The sequence below is a fragment of the Papaver somniferum genome, chromosome 6, assembly GCF_003573695.1.
Source record: "Papaver somniferum cultivar HN1 chromosome 6, ASM357369v1, whole genome shotgun sequence".
Classification (NCBI taxonomy): Eukaryota; Viridiplantae; Streptophyta; class Magnoliopsida; order Ranunculales; family Papaveraceae; genus Papaver; species Papaver somniferum.
Window position 1 is genome coordinate 59781423 of NC_039363.1, and position 13359 is coordinate 59794781.

The following is a 13359-nucleotide window of genomic DNA, read 5'->3' on the forward strand; positions in this document are numbered from 1 at the left end:
TAAGTTCATTAACATAAATTGATTCCAAGTATTTTTAAGTAACATATTAGGTCATAGGAATCGGTTTATAAGATGTTCCTCATATACCGATTCTAGGGTTTGATTTCTCTGTAGAGTTTTATACCTAGAATCAGATTACATATATCGTTTTATACACCGATTGTGCAGTATCGGTGGCTGAGAAGTTACCTAATAAACTGATTGTGTCATGATTTTATTTTATTTTGTAGATATGGACTTCACTCACTTGCGCTTTTTTAATCGGGATATGGAACAAGAGGATGGTGCCAGGCAAACCGCGGTTTTACATAAGAGCATGTACAAGTTCGTCTATGGTATGAGACCAAGTTGGAGCATACATTGGCACTTGCTGACCAACTTGCATTGGAAGAGCTCATTGAGCTCATTAGATTTACCAGAAGGAGGGATGAAATCGCAGCTCGAAGAGAATACGATGCAAATATGAATGTTATGTATGCAGAAATGGAAGTTGTTGCTGATATTGCTGCCAATGTAGGTGGTTTAAGTTTTAAGTTAATGTTCTAAGACTTATGGTTTGGATAATTATGTTTATGGTTTGGATGATGATTTTTATGTTTATTACAATTGTGGTATGCAATGAATTTATGGTACAATCGTTTTATCTAGGTTTTATGTATAATCTGATTCTTTAAGGTTTAGAGAAGTTAGTTTCATGTATACTTTTTTACACATAATCAGATTACGTATGAGATAATAAGTTCGGTGGAAAGTTTAATTTTTTTTGTTGATTTTCAAAACTACAATTGGTCATAGTGGACAACCACATATACCTATTCCTTTTGGCATCAACATATAATCGGTTTTTATGAGCTTAATTATTTCACTTTGTTCGAAAAATTAACAGTTGGGGTCTTTCTCTATATAAAGAAACCTCATACCCATACCCAATCTGCCCAAAACTTGCTCATTTCATTCACTCATACTCCATATAAGATGTTAGAGCATTTCTCGGTTGAACCCACCAACCGTTGGTATGTCAAGTTTGGTTGTCATATTATAATATCAAAACTCATTTAGATTCGCTTGATTATTTACTAGAGTCAACTTCGTTTACGTTAGACTAGAAAGTCTAGGAATGTTGAGACATACAAGTATTACTCTGAAGACCTAAAGAAAGCGAAGAAGTAGCGATTGCAACGAAGACATCATCCATCCTCTTGAGGTTAATAATATTGACTTGATCTTGTTCCATTCCTAAAGTATCTTTCAAGTCGCTTTATATTGAAAACATAACATGCGAAGTTATATTTATGACACTCTACTGATTAGACTTGGTCATAACATTATGATCAAAGTATCAAAAAATTATATTACGAAGTATAAACGCTTATCTTTTGGAACTTCATAAATACGACATCAACATAATCAATGTATTTAGTTACTTGATTATGTGTAGAATATATGTGTGATTTAGCCTAGAAACTATGTATTATTGTTAGAGCACTGCTCGGTCGAACTCGCAAGCGTTGCTATCTCAAGCTTGTTTGTCAAGTTTAGTTGCCAAAACTATAAGTCTTGATTTCTAGTCTACTTATAGCTAAGTCTCGGACTAGGATAAAAAGTGCAGATGAGCTCTAGATTCCACTGCGTTCATCATACAAAGACGAAGAAATACTCAAGGAACTGGTGGAACTTCATCGACTAAAAGGTATGTAGAGACTTGAACATATTTATCACTCAAAAGTCTATCTACTCTATCTCCTATCTTGAGACAAAAGTCGTATTGCTATATAGACTCTGATTATACACATTAGCTATTTCGAGCGGAGCTTATCTCGCTTATCTATTTCTCGAAATATGTGTTGGTAAGCTTTCGCTTTGGCCAAGTTCATCTTTACTAGTGACGAAAGTCATATTAGTTTCAATTACTTGAAAATCGCTTTGGCGAAAAATAGTTTGTGAACAACAACTATATAACGTCCTCTAAGAATGTTTCAATGATTGAAATGAAAGTTTAAAATATATAACCTTGAATGGATATAAACATTGTATGTGAATTCATACTTGTGTAAGTCCATAATCCTTGAACCAAAGTATGCGTACTTTGCTGCTCAGGATAACTGGAACTAAAGTCCGCGTACCTGTGCACGTACTGTCGGAAGTTCACGTCCCGTGAATTTTTTGGAGTTTGTGAACTGAAAACAAACTTAATCCGGGTACTTAAGTATGTGTACCGTTATGCATACTTGAGTGGGTTATTTTCTAAAAACGGTTTATTCGAGAATTTAAACTTATATAAACTAAGGAATGCATATTTGCAAACCGTGGCTATAAAGTTCATGAATCGATTCGAGTGAATCAAAATCGTTTTTGCTTCGATTGTGTCTTATATACTTCTATGAGATCTAAGCAATTAAACAACTCTCTAACTAGTTCATTTGAGTCATTTGAACTAGTAATGATAATGAAGAATATGGTTGATATGAAAGTACTCATATGGCTAACCATTTGGTTAACTATTGTTGAACCAACTGGTGTACATGTTTAGGTACGGTTACAAAAACCTAAATGAACATGCATTTCATTTGTGTATAACAAGATAAGTTCGATCTAACGGTTGAAAGATATTATCTTGAATCTAATCAGGTTTTCATCTAACGATGAATATTGAATGCTTTGTTACCAAGGTAACATTGATTGCAAACCCTGATTTGAAGACTACATAAAGGAGAACTATAACAACTGGGAAACCTAATCCCCACACCTCTTATGTGACACTAGTTGTATAATCTAGAGTCGATTCTCCTTTAACCTTAGGTTTCTACCAAGACCCTGTAGGTTAACGACTTGAAGACTTCATTGGGATTGTGAAGCCAGACCAAACTATTTTCTCTGTAGTTGTGTGATATGATCTTGATGTTTCTATCGTATTTGAGTACAATCGTAAGATTGGCTTGAGATTAATTTCTCCGATAGGCAAGATAGAAAAGTAGTCACAAACACCTTCCTCTCATCGTATTCCAAAATATCTAGTTTCGCCATCATACGATTTAGATTATTGTGAGGTGATTGATATTTCTAGGTTGTTCTTCGGGAATATAAGTCTGGTATATCAATTGGTTCCTATTCACCTTGATTTATCAAAAGACGGAACAAAACTCGTAGGTATTTCTGTGGGAGACAAATTTATCTATTCTTGTAGACTTTTCTGTGTGATACAGATTTGTTTATTAAAGTCTTCGACTTTGGGTCGTAGCAACTCTTAGTTGTGATTGAGATCAGCTAAGGAAATCAAGTGCGTAGTGTCCTGCTGGGATCAGAGATGTAAGGAGTGCAACTGTACCTTGGATCAGTGTGAGATTGATTGGGGTTCAACTACAGTCCAGACCGAGGTTAGTTTGTAGTAGGCTAGTGTCTGTAGCGGCTTAATACAGTGTGTGTTCAATCTGGACTAGGTCCCGGGGTTTTTCCTGCATTTGCGATTTACTTGTTAACAAAACTTCTGGTGTATGTGTTATTTATTTTCCACAATATATTTTGTTATATAATTGAAATATCACAGGTTATCCGTTGAATCGATCAATTGGTAAATCCAACCTTTGGTTGTTGATTGAAATTGATTGATACTTGAACATTGGTCTTTGGTACCGTTCCAGTTAATTTCTCTTGTGTTTAATTACACTCGCAGATTTCTATTTGCTTCAGTAAGTTTTGAATTGAGATATTGAGATATAACTCCTTGATATACTTTTTGTAGGATTGAGTCTAACTGTCTAGTTGATTCTCTTAAAAGTATATTGGAGTTTATCCATACATATTGCTAAGCGAAATATTGGGTGTGGTTGTTAGACCCTCGCCTTTTCAATTGGTATCAAAGCAGACAAACACATTTAAAGACCTTATAAGTCTGTGTTTGTAGCGATCTGACTTTATGGACATGAATTCTATCTCCATAAACGTACCACCAGTCTTCGATGGCTCAAATTATTTATGATGGAAAATCGCTATGCGTGCTTTTATTCAAGCTCGTGATTTTCAAACATGGGTATGTGTTGTTAATGGTTATGATCCTCCGGCTAATACAGAAGCCGATGTATCTATACCTATGGATATTGGTAGAAATAGTCCAGAAGAAATCCTTGATACAAAGCAAAATTTTGACGGCTTAAATGCTATCATACATGCCATTACCCCATATCTTCAACATCATGTGACTACATGCACAAATTCTAAAGAAGCCTGGGATATAAGTTGTATTTAAAGGGAATACCATTGAAAATAAGCTAGGCTTCAAAACCTAAATTCTGATTGGGAAAACCTTCATATGGCAGATGAAGAAACATTTGATGATTTTAATCACAAAGTGTCTGAAATTGTTAATGCATCTTATGGGTAAGACTATTCCTGAAAAGGACATTGTGATGAAAATTCTCAGATCGCTGCCATCTAGATACGATTCTAAGAAGCATGCCATCGTTGAAGAAAACAACCTTGATGAGCTTTCCAGAAATACTCTAATTGGAAAGTTATTTTTTTTTTATCTTAATCAAAGCACAGTCAGGACATCTGCGTTCAATGTTGTGACCAACACAAGTGAATCTTCTAACTTGTCTTGGGTTGATGAATGTTGTTCCAATCACGTTGATTTTGATAAATCACTGACAACAGAAAAGATCGAGGATTTTGTAAAAATAAGTAAAGGATGTGATAAACATATTTCTCCAGCTAATGCTTCAGATGATTCAATACAAGAAAAATCTTCCCTGGGTGTCAACATCTTGGATGCGTCTGATGTGTGCAATGAACTCTCAGCTCTTGCAGCAGAAACCTCCATCTACTCAATTTCTGATTCAGAACTTGAGTCTAACACAAAGATTTGTGAATTATTGAATAAAAGTGGAGAGATTCACCAAGAAAATCTTCAACTAAAGGCTTTGTTGAAGAAACTTGAATCGTCGCTCCAGGTGAAAAATCTTGAGATAGATTGTCTTAATGATGAATTCACCAGAACCGTGTCTCTAAAGTAAAGAGAGATTAATACTCTCAAGAATGACCTGCAAAGGTTATCCGGAAGTTATGACAACATATCAGCAATGTTGTTTGGTCAGAAGCCCTTTTGAAACACAAATGGTTTGGGGTTTAAAAGCAAAACTGTAAAACAAACAACGCTCTTGTTCCGAATAATGCTGGAACAATGTACGAAAAATGTTGTGATAAACATAAGTCAATTAAACAGAACAAAAAATCTTTATTGATTTGTTCGTTTTGAAATGCAAATTATGTTCAAAGTATGTGTTGTAGATTCAAAAGGAACAACAAAAGAATTGCCAAACTTCAGGAGAACATGCAGAGGATGAATCTGGCACTGGATGATCAACAAGGCTTTCATAAAAAATCCAGAAATTCCAAATTCAGATGAGGTAAGAATTCTGTTTATACAACAAACCTTGGTATGCCATTAATTGTTAAATGATGTGAGTGTTTGACTCACTCCATCACTGTCTAATACCAGTGACGTCTGCATCCTCATCTTTAGCTTGATAAAATGAGGCTTGCATCAAAAGTGGCTCAAGTCTTTTTATTTGTGTTTTCCTTTCTTATTTTTGTTAAGAAATATTCTCCTAATGACTTAGATAAACCATGAAAGACTTTTTCAAAGTTCTTCTAGGGTTTTGGTGGCCATAAGTTTATTCATAATCATTTGTGATCAAGTCTTTCATCTCTTTACCTTGAAAGATACAGTTTCATGGATCCTGTAACTAGAGGTACCACAAAAATGGATGCAGTCGAAAAAGTTAATGTGTATCTGTGTCAAGGAATCACTTCCTCAAGGAAGAAGAAAGTGAGATCTACAAATGATGGAGAAGGTTCTTCCTCTAATTACCTCTTACCTGTTTGTCATTTTGATAAGTATTTTAGAGGTATGGTGAAAGACTTCATCAACAAAAGAAATAATTTAAAATCTCAAATTATTTCATCTTTAGAAAAGATAACTCACTATGAGCAAATGGTGTCTCTAACAAAGAACACCTTGCGTGAGCTAAAAAGAGAACTTAGTGAGTTGACTGATATCTCTGAAGATTTAGAGGAATTGAAAGATCCCATAATCAACGGGTTTTTCAATAATGAGAAAGAATTCTCAGTAGATGCTCTGAGAAAGCTCTATGGTTGTTACACATAGCTATGTCCAACGTTTTTCATCTTCAATGTTTTTAGATTTACTTGTTTAAATTCTAAAGTTTGTTTGGAAGATGATTGTCCCATACGTGGTCAAAAGTTAAGTATGTCGTATGTCGATATGCAAGTATTGATAAAAGATTGAATGAACTTTTCACAAGCAAAAGTTAAGCCTTTTATGTCATTATCCAAATATTATTGATGGAAGAAAGGATGAGCTTTTGTTTACAAGGATTATGTCTATTGTATGTCATTGTGCAAATAATGATGGAAAATAAAATGAATCCTTGTCTATTCCGCGGTATTGATCTTCCCTGATCCATATTTTTTTATGTATATATTGTGCGGCTCCATAAGTTTTCTTATGTTGAGCATTTACGACTAAATTAATCATGGGTTCTCTTGTGGTTAATTTAATTGAGTATTTTGGATACAAATTCATATTCTTATGTGATTTGTGTTGTCCAAAGAAATCCTTCTTTTCTTGTGAAAGTAAGGTCGCTCTTGTTTTTATTTCTGGAATGACATTTTATGGGAGAGAGTTCTTAATTGAACTTGTGCTTAATTTCCAAATATTTGTGCGGAGTGCGGCTGTGGAATATTATAGGGGTATCTTGTATCTTTATAAACTCCTTGATAAATGCATTTAGTTTCGGCTATATGATTGCATCTAAAAAGTTGATATGTGCTTTCTTTTGGCCATGAGGAAATTTCATTAGGATCCCACTAGTTTTTGTACTTTTGCCAATTTTATTGACAAAAGGGGGAGAACTAATGTGTAGTTCACACTACAAATACATATGGTTTTCGGATCATTATGTAAGGGGGAGTGGTTTCCATGTGAGATGGAGTATTGACTAAGGGGAAATGATTCATATCACCATAGTATTGTTGTTGAAGTTGTGATACAATTGAACTTTGATGTTGTTTATTAATACTATGACACTGTGTAACAATGAATTTGAGAGCTTTTTTTTTCTCATTGTTATAGCTACGGATTTTCAACAACGATGATGCTGAACTTACAACCTTTGGAATCATTGGAGTACTTGGAAGTGACGAAGATTTCGAGTAATGTTGAAAAACCAAGGAGATCATGCATGTGGAAGAGAAGCTGCAAAGTTTATTTATTTTGTATTCCATATGTATTGATAGTTTGTCACTAAAATTGACAAAGAGGGAGATTGTTAGAGCACTGCTCGGTCGAAATCCCAAGCGTTGCTATCTCAAGATTGTTTATCAAGTTTAGTTGCCAAAACTATAAGTCTTGATTTCTAGTCTACTTATAGCTAAGTCTCGGACTAGGATAGAAAGTGTAGTTGAGCTATAGACTCCACGACGTTCATCATACAAAGACGAAGAACTACTCGAAGAACTGGTGGAACTTCATCGACCAAAAGGTATGTGGAGACTTGAACATATCTATCACTCAAAAATATATCTACTCTATCTCCTATCTTGAGACAAAATTCGTATTGCTATATATATTTCGATTATACACATTTGCTATTTCGAGCCGAGTTTATCTCGCTTATCTATTTCTCGAAATATGTGTTGGTAAGATTTCGCTTTGGCCAAGTTCATCTTTACTAGTGACGAAAGTCATATTAGTTTCAATTACTTGAAAATCGCTTTGACGAAAAATAGTTTGTGAACAACAACTATATAACTTCCCTTAAGAATGTTTTAATTATTGAAATAAGAGTTTAGAATATATAAACTTGAATGGATATAAACATTTTATGTGAACTCATACTTGTGTAAGTTCATAATCCTTAAACCAAAGTATGCGTACTTTGCTGCTCAGGATAACCGGAACTAAAGTCCGCGTACCTGTACGCGTACTGTCTGAAGTTCACGTCCCGTAAATTTCTGCTGGAGTTTGTGAACTGAAAATAAACTTAATCCAGGTAATTATGTATGCGTACCGGTATGCATACTTGAGTGGGTTATTTTCTAAAAACGGTTTATTCGTGAACTTAAACTTATATAAACTAAGGAATGCATATTTGCAAACCGTGACTATAAAGTTCATGAATCGATTCGAGTGAATCAAAATCGTTTTTGCTTCGATTGTGTCTTATATACTTCTATGAGATCTAAGTAATTGAAAAACTCTCTAACTAGTTCATTTGAGTCATTTGAACTGGTTGTGGTAAAGAAGAATATGGTTGATATGAAAGTACTCATATGGCTAACCATTTGGTTAACTACTGTTGAACCAACTAGGTGTACACGTTCAGGTATGGTTACACAAACCTAAATGAACGTGCATTTCATTTGTGTATTACAAGCTAAGTTCGGTATCACAGTTGAAAGATATTAGCATGAATCTAATCAGGTTTTCATCTAACCGTGAATATTCAATGCTTTGTTACCAAGGTAGCATTGATTGCAAATCCTGATTTGAAGACTATTTAAATGAGAACTCTAGCAACTGGGAAACCTAATCCCCACACCTCCTGTGTGATACTAGTTGTATAAGCTAGAGTCGATTCTCCTTTAACCTTAGGTTTCTACCAAGACCCTGTAGGTTAACGACTTGAAGACTTCATTGGGAATGTGAAGCCAGACCCAACTATTTTCTCTGTAGTTGCATGATCTGATCTTGTTGTTTCTATCGTATTTGAGTACAATCGTAAGATTGGCTTGAGATTAATTTCTCTGATAGGCAAGATAGAAAAGTAGTCACAACCACCTTCGTCTCATCGTTTGTGGTTCCACAATATCTAGTTTCGCCATCGTACGATTTAGATTATTGTGAAGTGATTGATATTTCTAGGAAATTCTTCGGGAATATAAGTCCGGTATATCATTTGGTTCCTATTCACCTTGATCTATCAAAAGACGGAACAAAACCCGTAGGTATTTCTGTGGGAGACTGATTTATCTATTCTTGTAGACTTTCCTGTGTGATACAGATTTGTTTATTTAAGTCTTTGACTTTGGGTCATAACAACTCTTAGTTGTGTTTGAGATCAGCTAAGGGAATCAAGTGCGTAGTATCCTTCTCGTATCAGAGACGTAAGGAGCGCAACTGTACCTTGGATCAGTGTGAGATTGATTGGGGTTCAACTACAGTCCAGACCGAAGTTATTTTGTAGTAGGTTAGTGTCTGTAGCGGCTTAATACAGTGTGTGTTCAATCTGGACCAGGTCCCGGGGTTTTTCTTAATTTGCGGTTTCCATGTTAACAAAACTTCTGGTGTCTGTGTTATTTCTTTTCCCCATTATATTTTGTTACATAATTGAAATATCACAGGTTGTACGTTGAATCGATCAATTGGTAATTCCAACCTTTAGTTGTTGATTGAAATTGATTGATACTTGAACATTGGTCTTTGGTACCGTTCAAGTTAATTTCTCTTGTGTTCAATTAGACTCGCAAACTTTTATTTGCTTTAGTAAGTATTGAATCGAGAAATTGAGATATAACTCCTTGATATACTCTTAATAAGATTGAGTCTGACTGTCTAGTTGATTCTCTTAAAAGTATATTGGAGTTTGTCCATACATATTGCTAAGCGAAATATTGGGTGTGGTTTTTAGACCACTGCCTTTTCAAATATTACATTAGTTTGAGGAAGTATATTTATGAACTTGTTTCATAATCGAAAGGGAAATCATGATTTTGTTGGTCCGGTTCTTTATTGAATATCTTTTGGATGACCAATACTAGATGACAAAGTAGAACCTACCTTAACTCATGTTGAGAATTGAGGTATAATCGGTCATAGCCTATAACGTATAGTAAGGTGCAACATGTCACAAGTTGATTCAGAAAGAAAGGTGTAATTGGTCACAAGCTGATTCATAAAGCAAGGTGTAACCGATCACAAGCTACATTGGGAAGTTAGTTGTAATCGGTCACAAGATACTATGGGAAGCAAGGTGTAACTGATCACAAGCTACTTTGGGAAGTAAAATATAACCGATCACAAGCTACTTCTGGGAAGCATGGTGTAACCGGTCACAGCCTATCTTGGGGAGCATGGTATAACCTGTCACAACTTACATTGTGAGTATTGGTAGAACCGATCCCAAGAGAAAAACCGAGTTTCTAAAGTTCACACGTTTTCTTCATGATTATTTGTGAATTGGGAATTAGGGTTTGCTAAGAGAAACTTCTAGATGTCGATATTATTTGGACATGAACATAACTCTTATCATTTATTGTTCAAAGATATTCCTTTATGCTCAAGGTGATCCCATACTGAAATACTAAAAAACATTTAATTATTATTTTAATTACCAACAACAAAAGTATATTCTCTGAAAAAGATTATTAGTTAATGTGCTACACTAATAATAGAAATTTTTTAAGAGAGATTTCAGAAATATCGGTTAACATTTATTGAAAATAGGAAAACTGAATTTATGGACTTTATTAATAAATATCTTGAGAATATTTTCAGTTCAGATACTTGTTTTGATGTCACTGGGGTCTCACCTTTTTCTGGAGGATACGGTCGGGGATTTACTCCTGAACATGTTATCTCTACGGCTGTGAGTCAAAACACACCAAATACTTACACAAATGCACTTCTCACAGATACAACTTTGGTGTCCCAGCCTTCACGACTCTAGGTGAAATTTGCAATGACATGTTTGTTTTCCTGAAGAGACTCAAGACTTTCTTAGCGGACTATGATGTTAATACTAAAATAGGTGGTTCTTTTTTTCACAGGGTAGGTCTATCCAGAAAGGAGTTGGTGCACAGATTGTTGCCCGACTCCCTGATGGATGCATTTATGCGTCTATTTAGATCTTGATTTTATATATTGTTAGTACCCATATTTATATTTATTTCGGCTTTTTATGTCTTTGTAGGTGTTTTTGGAGAAATAAACATGTGTGGGAAAATTGGCTCGAAAAGCGGTATTTGTGCTCGTGAGAGAAAATCACTAAAGACACCCCTTATTTGGATAAGGGGCATCTCAATTAATAAGGGGCACTCACTTGCTATTTACACCCCATGACACCCCAAGTGTTAAAGACACCCAGCAGCAGGATAAGGGGCATCATCTTCTACATTTGAATTCTAAAATTTTGGCGGGAAAAATGGATATTCACGGACAGATTTATGGCTGGATAATTGGAGATGTTTCAGGGAGATTCGACTAGAGATATTGATGGGCTGGACGTATGACAAATATACATGATTGGTATGGTTTTTATAATCGATCAAACTGGATTGGATCGTAGGGTTTTCGATAAACAAGGAGAAGAACAAAAGTTCACCGACGAACTTTCTATTTTGGTTTTGGACGAAATCTATTCGAGTTCTCACGTGCAGTTGGATTGGTATCTAGTGCTTTTCGATAAACAGGGAAGGTAGTTGGATAGTTTCGGTAAAGGAAGGAATGATTTCTATGTTTACTTGATAATCCATCAAGGAGAGTTTCACGGGTGTACGATTTGTATTTGGAAATTAAGTGGTAATGAAAGAAGATATTCTACATAGATTCGACTCTATCAAGTCCTATATTTGTTTGGATATCAACAGACGTGGAAAGAAGGGATAAAACAGGAATTGTCGTAGCTTGGCCGGAAAGAAAGAACATATATTTTTGGAGATTTATTCGAGAATCAATAACTCTTTTGAGTATATATAGGTTGCTGGGAAGTTTACCAGGGTTCGGTCGAGTAGTTGGGGGTCTTTACGTAGTTTAGGGGAAGCTCTGGTACGAAGAAATCACGCTGCAGAGAAAGTTGCAGCAGCAGGAGGAAGAAGACGAGGCTGAAGAACATTAGACGACCCAAGTCAGTCGCAGACAAGTGTGGTTTATCCACGATACACATAGTATCATTTCCAGCAGTCTTATATCTTCTTTGTCATTAGTAACAGTCGATCTGCAACGTATATAAACGTTGTAGTTGATCTGTTTTGTTGATTTTCCTTGTACTTTCATCTTTAAACACTCTTCGATCCATGTTTCTATCTTTTGAGAGTTTGTACGACATCATGAGCTAAACCCCAACACTGGGACAATGGAGGAAGCCATGTTTCACAATTTATTGGTAACTATTTTTGATTCTTTTGACTTTTTGCATTATGTTTAATCGATATATGATTTTCATTAATTAGTTGTGATTTTGTTTGATGGTATATGCTTAGACATAAGAGATTTTGATATACCATGCTTGTGATTTACATCTAATGTTTTAGAAATCAAACTTTGGAAAAGAATAAGAGTCTACAAAAGAGCTATAATTGTTAAGAATCAGTATATAAACCAATTGAATGTGATTAATGGTGGAATCCTAAGTCCCAGTCCCTCTCGATATTTTTGACAACCTTGTGAATATATTTTCTTTATTTTATTTTTAAGTCTTAAACCAATCTCATCAAGTCCGAGTGAACGACAACTTTATTTACCACTATAAATATTACATCAATTTTTGGCGCCGCCGACGCGGATTTGTATTAGGTTTAGGTTTTGGATTTATTTATTTTTATTTATTTTTTTAGATTTTTTTTGTTCTTTTTACGCCTTTGGTATTTTTATATTCTTTTCAGATTTGGAGCGAAGCGACAAGGAAAGAAAAAGCGCTATAAAAGGAAAGCATCTCCAAAGAAGGAAAGAAAAGAGGAATCTGAATGGAGTGAAGAAGAAGATTTTGTATATAGTTATTTTAGTTCTTTTTATTTTGGAAACTGTATTAGGGTTTGATTTATTGTATTATTTTTGGACTTGGACATTATTTTTAAAACCCTAAGGAAGGCTTGATTCAAATAAAACTGTTGCGGGGAAGGACGACAGTTACGATACTGTTTCGGACACTGACATTGGAGTCGGTGGCCTGAGTCGACTTCAACAGTTCATCGCCCGTCTGGTACGGGAGGGGACTCTATCCACCCACGAATCCCCTGTCAGTGGGTTTTCTTTTATTGACACACGTGCACACACCAATTGCATCGTCAGACTACCGAGTTTAGGAAAACTTGTGGATTAGTAAGCTGAACCCGTGCCTTGGGCCTTATGGGAGTTATCAGCTGAAAGTCCACAAACCTCAGCCTTGTACCTTAGACCAGTCTTTGACTGTAGGTATATTTTGTTGTGGTAACCCGAGCTTACCTATTTTAGTCAACCTTGCATTTCCACGTGAACAATATAATGTCGAACTGGTATTACAATAGCCAATATAATGAATATCCGACTGAGTTTCAAAATGGACGTTACAATTTTGGCCATAGTGT